This window comes from Schistocerca americana, chromosome 6 (genome assembly GCF_021461395.2).
Source record: "Schistocerca americana isolate TAMUIC-IGC-003095 chromosome 6, iqSchAmer2.1, whole genome shotgun sequence".
In the NCBI taxonomy this organism is placed as follows: Eukaryota; Metazoa; Arthropoda; class Insecta; order Orthoptera; family Acrididae; genus Schistocerca; species Schistocerca americana.
Window position 1 is genome coordinate 280,068,494 of NC_060124.1, and position 15,327 is coordinate 280,083,820.

At 42.1% G+C, this 15,327-nt stretch overlaps 1 pseudogene; it reads right to left on the minus strand.

Annotated features, from left to right (window-relative positions):
• Window positions 1-2,717: 2,717 nt before the first annotated feature.
• LOC124620447 lies at window positions 2,718-2,835 on the minus strand (annotated as a pseudogene).
• Window positions 2,836-15,327: the final 12,492 nt, after the last annotated feature.

The following is a 15,327-nucleotide window of genomic DNA, read 5'->3' on the forward strand; positions in this document are numbered from 1 at the left end:
GTGTGCCTGTTAGGTTTTAAAATGAACTGTTAACTGATCTGACTAACACAATACATAAATGCCATATTTATCCATGTAAAGCCACCTGATGATGGCTCATGGCATTGAGCTAATGGGCCAGCTGCAACACAGTGCACAGTTCATGATACCTGTTCTTTGCCATGCCGCATGCACATGCAGCATTGCCAGAGGCTCGTTTTCCAAACCTCATTTCTATTAAGCCTACTTATAGGATTAGATTTAGCTGGATACACCTTTGTCTTGATTTGGGCTGAGGAATCGAATGCTAACCGCCAAGTTTCATCCTCACCCTGCATATATCTTTTTTATATTATTAAGCGTATATCTGTCTGCACAAATTATTTTAAATCATAATCATTGTGCTGCTACAACCTTTACCTAGTTATAATACGTATTACATGAATCATTACAACCCACTGCTCTGGAATAACCATATGATTGCACTCCTTCGGTCATTCCTTTCACTCTGTCTCCAAATTTCAAGCTTCACGTCTCGCCCACCCTGCACTCACGTACACACACACACACACACACACACACGCACACACACACACACACACACACACATACACACACACACACACACACGCACACACACACACACACACACACACACACACACACACACACTCACACCCACAAACCAATGTAACATTGTAGTAACAAGTAAATTGTTGTTTATATACATGGTGATTCACCTGGCCCTTCCACTGGGTTTTGTGCAACTCTCAACGCCTACAAATAACACCCGCAAGATTTTCATATTCTCCCGCTTGCAATGCACGAACTTAGTCTTACAGAAAAAGGGAACAGGACTTGTTAGTAAGAACTTTAATGTATTTAAATTTTGTACTGGAATACGCCTTCTCTAGATACCACAGTTTTGGAATTGTTCAAGGTAAACGAACAAAAGTAATCTTCAAATGCTTTTTCCTTGAATAACACGTCTGCGACGATTGTCTGGTTGAAGGCATATGCGACACTCATCGGTGAAGAGAACGTGACGCCAATCCTGAGCGGTCCATTCGGGATGTTGTTGGGCCAATCTGTACCGTGCTGCATGGTGGCGTGGTTGCAAAGATAGACCTCGCCATGGACGTCGGGAGTGAAGTTGCGCATCATGCAGTGTACTGCGCACAGTTTGAGTCGTAACACGACATCCTGTGGCTGCACGAAAAGTATTATTCAACACGGTGGCGTTGCTGTCAGGGTTCCTCCGAGACATAATCCGTAGGTAGTGGTCATCCACTGCAGTAGGAGCCCTTGGGCGGCCTGAGCGAGGCTTGTCATCGACAGTTCCTGTCTCTCTGTATCTCCTCCATGTCCGAACAACATCGCTTTGGTTCACTCCGAGACGCCTGGACACTGCCCTTGTTGAGAGCCCTTCGTGGCACAAAGTAACAATTCGGGTGCTATCGAACGGCGGTACTGACTGTTTAGGCATGGCTGAACTACAGACAACACGAGCCGTGTACCTCCTTTCTGGTGGAATGACTGGAACTGATCGGCTGTCGGACCACCTGCGTCTAATAGGTGCTGCTCGTGCATGGTTGTTTGCATCTTTGTGCGGGTTTAGTGACATCTCTGAACAGTCAAAGGGACTGTGTCTGTGATACAATGTCCACAGTCAACGTCTATCTTCACGAGTTTGGGAACTGGGGTGATGCAAAACTTTCTTTGATGTGTGTATCAATACTTTCTCCTAAATAATTCTTGTTCTGCTGTAGGTTCTTTGCACTCCGAAACAGTACTTTTGTGTTGCTGTATGTTGCAATTATTAGTTTCTAGACGCCACGTTTGTTATCTCAGTGTTTACGAAGTGTGCTGATTTATGCGATTTCTCACGACAGAGAAAGGAAGCTGTAACCACGGGAGAAATGTAACTTATCTATTTTACTTTCACATTTACATAGTCGTTAATCCTTTTGTCAAACACGTCCACAAAACAGTGAGTCATGCCACAAGTTACTGCAAGGCCAAAGCACAACACGTATATGGTATATTAATCCACATACAACAGTCTGATAATTGAGATTTGACTTTTCGAAACGCAGTGTGCAAATAACTGAACTAACTGGTCAGCCTCATGAGGGTACAGAAATAATTCATTAACAAGTGAAAATTTGTTTCAGACCGGCACTCGAACCCGGATTTCCCGTTTTTCGCAAGCGGTCTCCTCAACTGCTTCAGTTATCCGAGCACGTTTTCCATCCAACACTTGGCACAACTCTTCGCACAGTACTTCCGTAGTAACACCTGTCCACTTTCCACTCGATAACGATAACGGTCATGGTGGAGCCTAAGAAATTTTCGGACATTAAGTAACTTTAACGTACTAAATTCCATTTTCACAGCGTACTAATGTCTTTGGTCATTGTGGATTATTCTTCCTGTCATCGTTTCCGACACCAAGGACAAAAAACAGTCCCGTTCTGCTCTTCTTTATATCTGCAATCTTTAACAAATCCGTTGGTACAACGAGGGTGACTCCTTATACCAGAGGTCTTCTGCCCCCACTACTAATAATTTAAAGAAGCACTCCGTCGCCAGGCCACAAGTGGCCCATCGGGACCATCCGCCCGCCGTGTCATCCTCACTAAGGATGCGGATAGGATGGTTTTCTGTGACCAGAGGCGCTACTATTCGGTCGAGTAGCTTCTCAATTGGCATCACAAGGCTGAGTGCACCACGAAAAATGGCAACAGCGCATGGCGCCCCGGACGGTCAACCACCCAAGTGCCGGCCACACCCAACAGCGCTTAACTTCGGTGATCTGACGGGAACCGGTGTATCCACTGCGGCAAGGCCGTTGCCCACTACTAATAATAATTTTCAATAAAAAATATATGCAGTTTCTAGGTTGGGACCTGAGACGAGTTGAGTACTAGTGAAAAAATAAGTCTCGAGATCACCCGACAACAAAGTCTAAAGACTCGCTGCACAAACCTGAAGTGGGGAATGATCTCACCCATCTGAATAGGATCCGTTCAGGAATTTGCCTTAAGTGATTTAGAGAAATGGATTTGAACACCGTACTTTCAATTGCGAGTCCATCGCCTTACCTCTGCACCATCTTACTCGGTTCACCGTTCACTTCAATGGGATAGTCACAAACTCTCATCTAGGATTCAATTCAGTTACCATATTCAGACCTCGATATTCCCTTTAACAGTCTTTAGGTACGGTTAATTAATCCACGTTTCAACGTCAGTCTTTATAGAACGCAAAGTGGTCAAGTATGTACTGTTGGCTCCCGATATCAGCCCCCCCCCCCACTCCCCTCCCTGCAGGCAGAAATATTACAAGAAATACCAATTTCCCCGCATTATTCTACGAGGGTGAGTCAAATGAAAACCTTAAATTTATAATAACAAATCGAAATTTTGCGCCGTTATCCTGTAATTTGGTAAGCGTGCTACAAACAGCGTGCAGAATGGCCTGTAAGTGGCAGCATAGTGCAGATGCACACATACCGGCGCAGTGTCAGTATAAAGATGGCCGCTCCACTTGCGACTTGCACCAGGGAAGAACAGCGTTCTGTTATTCGGTTTTTGCGTAGTGAAGGTGTGAAACCTATTGAAAGCCATCGACGAATGAAGGTTCAGAACGGTGATGCATGTCTGTCACAGCAGAAAGTCTACGAATGGAGTAGGAAGTTCGCAAATGGTGCGACTTCAGTGGAAGATGCTCCTTGTCCATGTCAGGAACAACGGGTTGTGACTCCACAGAACATCACAACAGTTGAAGCCATAGTGAAACAAAACCGCCGAGTTACACTGAATGACACTGCAGCATGATTACAAATTATTCATGGGTCAGCACACCACATTGTGCATGATGTGCTCCAGTTCCACAAAGTGTGTGCAAGGTGGGTGCCACGACAGCTGACTCCAGAAAAGAGAGAATAACGTGTTGATGCTTGTGCAGAACTTCTTCGGCGCTTTGAACGAGAAGGTGATGGCTTCCTTGCAAGAATTGTTACTGGGGACGAAACCTGGGTTCACTTCCACCAACCGGAAACGAAGAGAGCGCGCAAGGAATGGCGCCATCCCTGATCACCAAAACGAAAGAAGTTTCGAACAGAACCATCGGCAGGGAAGGTTATGCTGACACTCTTTTGGGACGAAAAAGGCGTCATTTTGGAGCATTACATGCCTAGAGGGACCACTGTCACCAGTGGATCATGCACAGATCTCCTAAAAAATCATCTGCGGCATGCAGTCAAATCAAAGCGACGTGGATTGCTGCCAGCAGGTGTCCTTCTGCATGATGACAATGCAAGGCCCCACACTGCTCGTACAACAGTTGCAACAGTCACAGTCCTGCATTTGGAGTGTCTTCCTCATCCACCATACTCACCTGACCTTGCCCCAAGTGAGTTCCATACGTCTGGAGCATTTAAAGACGCAATGGGAGGAAAGAAGTTCCGTTCTGATGAAGAGGTACGCCACGCGGTTCATGAATGGTTGCACGGATTACAAGAAGAATTTTTTTCTAAAGGAATTTATGCACTTTGTAAGCGCTGGAGGACTTGCATTGAGCGAGGGGGAGATTATTTTGAAAAGTGATACAGCGTTGTACCACTTCTGCACAATAAATAATATTGAAAAAATATTTAAGGTTTACATTTGACTCACCGTCGTATTTTTGCTGCGGAAGCAAGACTTTCATAATTGAGTCATTAGAGGTTTCGCAATATAACTATCGTATCAGGCTAGTAAAATTTACTGCATTCCATAGAAATTCTAAGTGGTACGGTAATGCTCCTTTCCGAGGAGCACTACAGAAAAAAGTTGTATTCGAAAATCCATTCTATGATCTTCAGTTCAGTTCAGTTAGAAGCCGACGAGGACTGAGGAGAGAACTGACATTTTTCGGTTTGTCACAAACTGCCATTCATATAGTAATTAAAATTCTAAATTATTTCGATAATTTCAAGTGATGAAAGACCTTATAACTACCCTGGCAACAATGCGTACCAACTACGGTCCACCTCCTTCCCACTTACACTGGCTAAGCGCAAAATACTGCAACACTTTCGTCTGACAACATGTTGCTTTTATTCATTATTCAAATACATCATATTTCTCGCCACCCTTATGGGTAAGAAACCCTATTTTTCAACATAATCTCCATTCAATTTGGCGGCATTAGGCCACCTTACAGGGGAGCCTCTTTGCATGCAGTGTACCATTCTTTTCACAAGCTGCTTCATGATCGTGAGAAAAACAGTGACCCGAATATAGAGTAAATTTCCTTTACTTTACGTCTGCGGTCGTAAATCTTTTTGTCATCAGACTGAAACCGGTAGTCTGATGACAAAACTTTTTTTGCAATAGACGTAAAGTAAAGGAAATTTATTCTACCACTCTACTGATCGGCTTCGCAGCCAACATGTTTCCGCCTCAATAACCTCCCCATCATTCACGTACTGCTTCCCGTACAGTGCGTCCTTTATTGGGCCAAACAATGGAAGTCGGAAGGAGCTGTAGCAGGGATGAGGAAGAACAGCCCAATGAAGTTACGTGAGCTCCTCTCGGGCGTGCAGACTCATGTGAGGCCTTGAGTTCTCATGGAGGAGGACAAGTTCGTTTGCATTTTTGTGGCGACGAACACGCTGCAGTCGTTTCTTCAGTTTTCTGAGCGTAGAACGATACACACTTGATCGTTGCATCATGAGGGATATCAAACAGAATGACGCCTACAGAGTCCCAGAAGACTGTCGCCATAGTTTTACCGGCTGACGGAGCTGCTCTCAACTTTTCCTTCGGAGGGAAGGTGGTCTCACGGCACTCCACGAAACGCCATTTTGTTTCCGCTTCGGAGTGATTAACCCATGTTCCACTGCCTTTGACGATGTTCGACAAAAATTGTCACGATCAACCTCGTAAGGCTCAGGCAGCTCTGCACATATGGTCCTTCGTTGCTCTTTATGGCCTTCTATTAAGAGGCAAGGAAGTCAGCGGGCACACACCTTTGAGTGCCCCAACTGGTGGACAAATGGGTCAGAACAACTGACAATGAACAGCGAAGTGTCTGACTGTGATCCTTCGATCACCTCGAATGAGAGTGTCGGCACGTTCCAACATTCCAAACGTCACAGATGCGTGCTGCATGTCGGCACGCGAAAGATCGGACACGTTTGCGCGATACTGTTGCGATTATCACAGACTCCTCGTCCAACGACTCACCGTGCTTTTCTTCAGTGGCTGATCTCCGTTAATATTCTGCAAGCGGCTACAAATATCTGGCATGCTCTCATTTACCGCCAAAAGGAATCACACCTATGCTTAGAACACACCTCCCTTATAGACGGCATTTTGAATAATACGTACAGGACCGTCACGTACGAAACCCTACGGGCTGCAGCAGAAATATTCCACGACGTCCGACAACAAATTCCGTATCTTTTAAACCAAAATTGGTCGAGAGAAAGTGTCTGTCATTAATTATTGAAAGCCCTTCGTATAATCCCACCGTGTAAGATGAAAGGAAAAGGAAGTCGAAAATGTGAATCACTTTTTTTTTTAATTGCAATTTTTGAAGCTGATAGAAAGCGATAAGATATGAAAATGAAGATGTCAATTTCAAGAAGAGCACCACCGATCGTATTTTTTCACGAGGATGATCAAGTATATAAAGCCCTTTGGAATTTACACGGTAAAGTAACGTGTGTTTCCAAATTGTATTTTATTATCGTTCGTTGCATTAGCACCTTGATAATCATATTCCTTAAGTTTTGTTGAATTCTCTCTTTTCTTTCTCTCCCAGATACATCTGGTGTCATAAAGATCCGTATGTGTACATTATATGTCTCTGTGCATATTGTAAAGTAATCTTAAATTGTTGAGTAAATTCTTTCTTTTCTGATATTTCTTTGTGAATGCATTTGTATTTGTAACAGGTTACTGGCATTATAGTTGAATAAACCCTAGGCAAATAATAATAATAATAATAATAATAGTAATAATAATCGTTCTGGGAAATAAATAGTGATCTGCATTATTTGGCAGCTTTCACGATTGCTGCTGAAGTGACGACTTGTTTTGAGGACAAAGGAAATTTCCTGTACTGAGAAACTTTATATTCTGCGACAGTGCACCCTGATAGGATTACCTAAATGATGGGACTTCTGGAAGCACTATATAGATGGTCAGGCAACTTATTGCCACAGATTCGTGGTTTAGCCAGCACTACAAGCATAATTACTGATTATGTGATGTTGAACCTATCGATACCAGACATTAGCTTCGATCCACGTTGCAATGATTCTATGGTAGGTGACATTATATGTGTCCTGGCTGGCACAGAATAAAACACTTGCAATGTTTTCCTTCTATAATGTTATTTTAATTTTAGATCTTCGCGACTTGATGAAATTTAAAAATTTTGTAAATGAAGCAGGCGAAAAGGAATACAAATGTCTCAAAAGTGAGATTGACAGGAAGTGCATAATGGCTAAGCAGGAATGACTAGAGGACAAATGTAAGGATGTAGAAGCATATATCACTAGGGGTAAGATATATACTGTCTACACGAAATTAAAGAGAATTTAGGATAAAAGAGTAGCACCTGTATTAATATCAAGAACTCAGATGGAAAACTAGTATTAAGCAATGAAGGGAAAGCAGAAACTTGGAAGGAGTAAATAGAGATTCTATACAAGGGCAATATTAGGGAAATAGCAGAAGACGTAGATGGAGGTGAAATCGGAGATATCATACTGCGTGAAGTATATGAAAATCTTTGAAAATTTGTGGTAAGGTCTTATGGGACCATACTGCTTAGGTCATCGGTCCCTAAGCCTACGAACTACTTAATCGAACTTAAACTAACTTACGCTATGGACAACACACACATACACACACACACACACACACACACACACACACACACACACACACACACACACACACGCGCGCGCGCGCGCGCGCGCACGCACGCACGCACACACACACACACCAATGTCCGGGGGAGGACTCGAACCTGTGACGGGGGGAGCCGCCCACACCGTGACAAGGCACCCCACACCGCGCGGCTACCCAGCGCGGCGAAGAATTTGACAGAGCACTGAAAAAGACATGTCAGACAAGGCCCCGGGAGTAGACAACGTTCCGTTAGAGCTACTGATAGCCTTAGGAAAGCCAGCCGTGGCAAAACTCTTCCATTTGGTGATCAAGATGTATGAGACATGCGAAATGCCCTCAGACTCCAAGAAGAATATAATAATTCCAATTCCAAAGAAAGCAGGTGTTAAAAAGTGTGAAAAGTACCGAACTATTTCTTTAATAAGTCACGATGGCAAAACACTAACACGAATTCTTTAGAGAAAAATTGAAAAACTGGTTGAAGTCGACCTCGGGGAAGATCAGATTCGATTCTGTAGAAACGTAGGAACACGCGAGGTAATACTGACCCTACAGCTTATCTTAGAAGATATGTGAAAGAAAGCCAAACCTACGTTTCTATTATTTGTGGACTTAGAGAAAGCTTTTGACAATGTTGAGCGGAATACTGTATTTAAAATTCTGAAAGTGGCAGGGATAAAATACAGAAAGCGAAGGGCTATTTACAATTTGTACAGAAACCAGATGGGAGTTATAAGAGTCGAGGGGCACGAAAGCGAATCTGTGATCGAGAAGGAAATGAGACAGGGTTATAGTCTATCCCTGATATTATTCAATCTGTATATTGTGTAAGCAGTAAAGGAAACAAAAGAAAAATTTGGAGCAGGAATCAAAATCCGTGGAGAAGAAACAAACTTTGAGGTTTGCTGACGACATTGTAATTCTGTCAGAGACATCAAAGGACTTGGAAGAGCAGTTGAACGGAATGGGCGGTGTCTTGAAAGGAGGATATAAGATGAACATCAACAAAAAGAGGATATTAGAGAATGTCGTCGAATTAAATCAGGTGATGCTGAGGGGATTAGATTAGGAAATGAGACACTTATAAAGTAGCACATGAGTCTTTCTGTGTGGGAAGCAAATTAACTGACGATGGTCGATATGGGGGGGATTTAAAATGTAGACTATCAATGGCAAGGAAAGCGTTTCTGTAGAAGAGAAGTTTCTTAACATTAAGTATAGATTTAAGTGTAAGGAAGTCCTTTCTGAAAGTACTTGTATGGAGTGGAGCTATGTATGAAAATGAAGCATGGGTGATAAATAGATTAGAAGAGAATAGAAGCTTTCGAAACGTGATGCTACAAAAGAATTCTGAAGATTAGGCGAGTAGCTAACGTACCTAATGAGGAGGTACTCAATAGAATTGGGGAGAAGAGGAATTTGTGGTACAACGTCACTAGAAGAATGGATCTGTTAGTAGTACACGTTCTGAGGCATCAAGGGATCAGTTTTGGTTATTGATAACTTGATACCAGTGTCTGAGTTTAATTTGTACAGCACTGAAGATGATCACTAAGTGATCGAAAATTGATTCTGCTATCAATAAAACATCAATATTACGGCTGACCTTCCTTTTAATTTAACATATATGGTCGTTGTGCACACAGCACTCCATGGAGTCGCCAATCAATATTCTCTTGTACATTACTTTTATCGAGTGTAGGTTGTAGCGACATACAGTTTCGGGCGTAGTCCAGTCAAAGGTTAGATTCTAAAGTGACAGTCTGGTAGTGAGTTGACGAAACGAACAAATGAGTCGTTTTCATAAAAATTTTAATTTTTTATAGTGAAACTGCATTTCACCAACTGAATTTCGATGAGTAGTTCATGTCCGTCTTTTGGATGAACTTATAGGTCAATAAAAGCTCAGCACATCTGATGTTGCCCTTTTTATACCACACCGAAAAAGGTGGCGAGGTAATTTGCATTGTAATTAATGTCTTCACAAGAGGTACCATAGCTGTGCATACAGATTAAAGTCGTTGTTTCCATATCGGCTATCCATTTCTTTATCTAAGCAAATTTTTTCATTGCATGCACACGTTTGGGAAATTTCGTCGCAACAGCCTCGTTCTATAGTGGTCTATATGACTATTATAGGTGCAAACGGAAGGGGTGAGCCAAGAACAATGATGCACGCATATAATCCTAATGAATGTAGATCAGGAAACAAATGGTCTCTCCGACACGGCGTATGTACATGTACAGACACGTTACAATAATGTTAATGTCTAATTTGGACGATTTTCCTTATGAGGGATGGGTATCTGCCAAATTCGTGATGTTACCACAAAACACTTTCATGTGACTGTTTGGGAATACATAGACGAATCTTCCATGATAAGTTCGTCGTTTGTGGTTCGACACGGCGGTAGTCTCTAAGCCTTCAAATGTTGGAATTTATCCATGGATATTTAAAAGATTTTTTGTATTCCAGCTCTGGTGATAGCGTCGAAGAACTACAGAAATGTCTTCTAGGTGGTTGTCAATGTATTTGGAACATACCTAAGATTTGTGAACTATACGGATATCGATGAGGTGACGTCCTGAGGCCTGCTTTCAAATGAACGATGACCATATGAACCACGTGTAATGTGTTTGTCCTCAAGAGGATATTTTTAATTCGGATCCTTCGTTTCAAGGCATAACGTGATAAGTCATAACACGTCGCATCTGGCAAACCACTGGTTTCGGGACGCATGTTTATTAGGATTATTTGCTTGTTTCATTGTCCTGTACAAGCTCCTTTCGTATTTACTTACAATAGTCCACAACCTGTTGAATCAGTGAAAGCGTATAAGCATATTTAACATAGTGGATCTCAATACCCACCATGGCCGGTGAATGACCGAAGTCACGTTTATCTGAATATATGTTGGACTCATTTTCGGGAGAAGTACGGCAGGAATCGTCACCTAACAATATTTCCACTGTTTTTTTTTCTTTTTTTCTTTTTTATCACTTGAAGTCCGTGCCAGCAAATTCACTGCGATTTCCTTCACTATCTTCAGATTGTGTGCACGACTCGCGACCCACCCACACAGATTTACCTCTGCTAACGGAGAGTCTTGAGTCATGCCTGAATACGCAGTCCGTAAGAGTATTACTATCGAAAGGTTGGGTTCCGTGATCGAGTCCCTGTAACGCACACAGTTTTAATCCATTAGGAAGTTTCAAAAGAGTTCCCACTCCACTGCAGAGTGAAAGATTCGTACTGAACTCTAAGTCATTGTTGGCACTCGAGGGTAGTACTCCTTCGTTTACCGCTAAAGACACCACTAGCTCTTGAAAGCCTTATCCAAAGCGAGAGAGCCATTGAAGTCTTACCGCGAGGCGCTGTATCATTTGTAAGCACTGATTTTGAAAAAAGTCGTGTTTGTTGTATCTAACACTAGGAAAATGATGCGCGATTTCAATTTCGAATTAAAAAGTGACTATTAATTTTGATTACCATTTGACGAGGTCATTACTGTTCTTGGGCAAAAATAAAAATTTTTGAAAAAAATTACGGTCAAATGATTTAGGAAATAATTTGTGTAAAAGTAAGAAATAAAAATTAATTAGAGAAACATTTGACGCATGTCATTTGTAGTACGTGATTTTGAGCGGTATTCAAAGGCGAATGAATTGTTTGTGATCTACTTCATTTCTTACTTTTAGACAAATCATTTCACAAAACGTTTCACTAATTTTTCTTTTTTTTTCAAAACATCTTTTTCGTAATTTTTTAAAAAATATCATTACCTCATTGTAGCCTCATTTGTTTTTCTAGCGTCCCCTGTTCTCGAAATGTCCTGAATTTAGCACCAGACTCGAAAGAAACCATGTTGAAAATTCAGTATCACACCAATGTAGTATTCTATGCGCTAAACAACTAGACCTGGAATAGACGAACTTTTTTGATGTTTTATTTACTTAACCTACAGAAGTTGTTTTTTAAATCATTTTATCTTAAAACCACTAATTATATTTTTATTTATTACCATAGTTACATTAAGGCAACTAAATACACATAACACTAGTCACTTTGATACCCCATATGTCCATTTCGCCTCTCTTCGTTTGGCTACGAAAATTCGGGCAGAAACCCACTGTGTAATACAGGGTGTCTTGCTTTCCTTCCGCTCAAATGTTTTACCATAAAAGACCCACATATACACGGTTCAGTCACGTTAAAGTGATCACGATATCAACGTGTAATAAGCACTCACAGACGGCACGCGGCAGCACCAACAGTGACGGGGGTATGTAAAGTCTGTCCGGGATGGTGGGAGAGAGAGAGAGAGAGAGAGAGAGAGAGAGAGAGAGAGAATGGGGAAAAGGAGCGATTAATCTGACGCCCAAAAGGGCGTGATCATAAGCTTTCCGGCCACGGTGGAAGCATTTCTGAAACGGTTAAGTTTGTAAACTATTTTCCTGTCACTGCGATGAAAATAAAATATAGACCCAACGCACATGGCAAAATGGTGCAAGTAGTAATTGGAGACGACGTCCACCCTTTCCTCGGCACGTTGACATCTACCAGCAGGACAATGCAGCGTGTCACACATTTCGCAGTGCACGTGCATCTTTCTAAGAGCACTAGGATGAGTCTACAATACTCCCCTGGTCACCAGTCTCCCCAGATTTAAACGCAATCCAAAATCTGTTCAACCACTTCGATTCGGCTGTTCGCGTCGCAGATCCTCAACCGAGAAACCTGGCGCAGCTGCCAACGGGGCTGGACTCTATATGGCTGCACATCTCTGTCGGTATCCTCCAGAACCTCACTGACTTTTCTTCATCTACGTCTCGCCTTGCAAAAGGTGGTTACTCAGGCCTTTGACAGGAGGGGACATTTCTGTGATTGGGCAATGTGTTTCTGTTGTAGCTAACACGCTGGAAAAGTTAAGAAACTGTGCTGTATGTTGAGCCTCGAGATTCATCTACGTCAAAATTTACATGAGTACTACGTAATTTTCCAGGTTCAAGTCGCAGTCCAACACACAGTTTTAATCTGCCAGGAAGTTTCATATCCAGACCCCTCTGCTGATGAGAAGAACATTCACTTCCTCCTCACCATCCCCGAATCAGAATTTGTGCTCCATCTCCAATGGCAATGTCGTCAACGGGACGTTAACCCCAGTGTTTCTTCATCTTTTCGTTCGATCCAGATGAGTGCAGTGTCCAATGTGGCACCAAAAGTCTACGCTAAAATCACGCAGTTCCAGCAAATTACGGGTCTGCACTTTCCGAGCGCTGTACTGGCGCCCGATATGGTCCCAGATGTGTTGCTTCGGATTCAGAGCAGGCAGATTTGGTGGCCGACACACCAACGTTATTTCACTATCACACTCCTTCAACCATTGTAACACCATTCTGGCCTTGTGATAGGGACAGTTATCCTGCTGAAAGATGCCTTCACCACGAGGGAAGGTATCAACCACGGAGGCTTGCACTTGGTTCCCCATGATGTTCACAGTCCACATCTGTTATGGTGCCTTCCATTACTACCGCGTATCCCATGAAATCCCAAGTCAATGCCCCTCACAGTATTAAAACAACACTCACAGCCCTGCACCCGTGGTGTTTTTGGCACTTGCTCGCTTGGATAAAGGCTTTCCGGGCTTGATTATCGACGAGATGTAATCAAAAACATTATCTTCCGACCCGGAAACACGTTTTCATTTATGCACAGTCTCGATGATCCAGTGCTCACGACGATCGTAACTGACGATGTAGCTGTAGAGGCCGTCTGCTGTTGGACAATGTGCACCTGCACCTCTTGTGATAAGGCATGGACGTCCAACATCTTGTCGCCTACTCTTGCTTCGACCACCTTCCATAGATGATCACGAGAGTAGCGAGCGGATAGCTAACCAGTTCCGCCGAGATACTCGTTACCAGGCTCCGGACCTCCACAATCTTTCCTTTGTCAAAGCAGCTTGTGTGAGAAGGTTTCCCCTGTTTTGTTACCCGCATCGTCCATACAGTAGTGGTTTCCCATTCGTGTTTGTTTCACTTACATATTTTCCATTCCGCGTGACGTGCCCGGAACGCGATAGAGTGTGGTCAAAATTTTCTGATTCTTAAATGCATATTGCAAACATAGGAGCGCTTGTATGCAGCTTGAAAGTATTACAGTTCGCTGATGTCTGCCAAAAGAGCGAGTACGTAATCCTACGCTACCGAGACAATGAGACATCTGTAAGGCGACTGCAGCATGAATTCAGAATTCTGTGGTGACGCTCAAGATCCTGCTAAACAGTTCAGTGCCCAAATTTGTCACGGATATCAAAACATGAAAGATGCATGTCATTAACAGTAGAGAAGAGAGCGCAAAATATTCAGATCCTACATTGAAACAACGCTTCTGCAAGAGACTGAATTTCTAGCTTTCTAATAAAGTGAAGAAATAGAACGTAAACTCAGTTTTTGAGTAACGAAGAGTTATTACTTTGGTCAGCGATATGGAATCTGACTGCTGATCTTCTCTGAATCGCGTGCACAAAATGGAAATAGTAAAGGGGCACACAGCTTATGTTTTACTATCTAGTAGTGAAGAGACCCTCCTTTTTGCTGTCCTGTCCCTTTTCTCTCTGCTTTTGATTTCCTACAGCTTTCTGAAGTTTGATATTCCTCTTTGGTTAAATGTTCGAGAGGCGCGAAAATACGACTCTCTATAAATCACACATCTGCTTTTTGTCCGAATTTTCATAGTCGAACGAAGAGTATGTAATGTAAAAATGTCGTATCAAACTTGACAGCCTGAGGTCTAGCTTCGTAAAGAAAAAAAAATGCTTGAAAGTCATAGGAATATTCAAGGAAATAATTGATTCTAGGAGGAACTGAAGTACTTAACGAACATCTGCTGCTAGCTGTGTAAATTAAGTGTAAAGAAACATCTAGTCAGGGTATGAATAGAAAATTCTTTGCTTTCTCTTGATCTATGTACTCTTGATAGTAACTGAATACTGTCCGATATTGATTTTGATACAGTGCTTTCTGAAAAAACTTAAAAATAAAAAAAAATGAAATAAAACGGTCAAATGTTTTGTGAAATGACTTCGCTAAAAGCAAAAAATGAAACAGAAAAATTTGATCCACCTTTGAATGAAGATGCAGACTAAGAAAGTTCATTTTTTATCGTAGAATCTTGGAATTTTAAAGAGTAGTTGCTGGAGGATATTTGTCTGGTGTGATTTGACTGATTGCTATACTCACGTCACTAACGTATGAAAGTTACATCTGCTGTACATGGTGTCGAACAGCGTTCAGAGGTTAGTAATATGTTTTTCTAATAACTTTTATTTATTACTTTTAGACAAATCATTTCACAAAACATTTCATCCTGTTTTAAATTTATTTTTTAATTTCTTGAATCTGCCCTTTTGTCTATCTCTAAATTTTTTGAAATGTT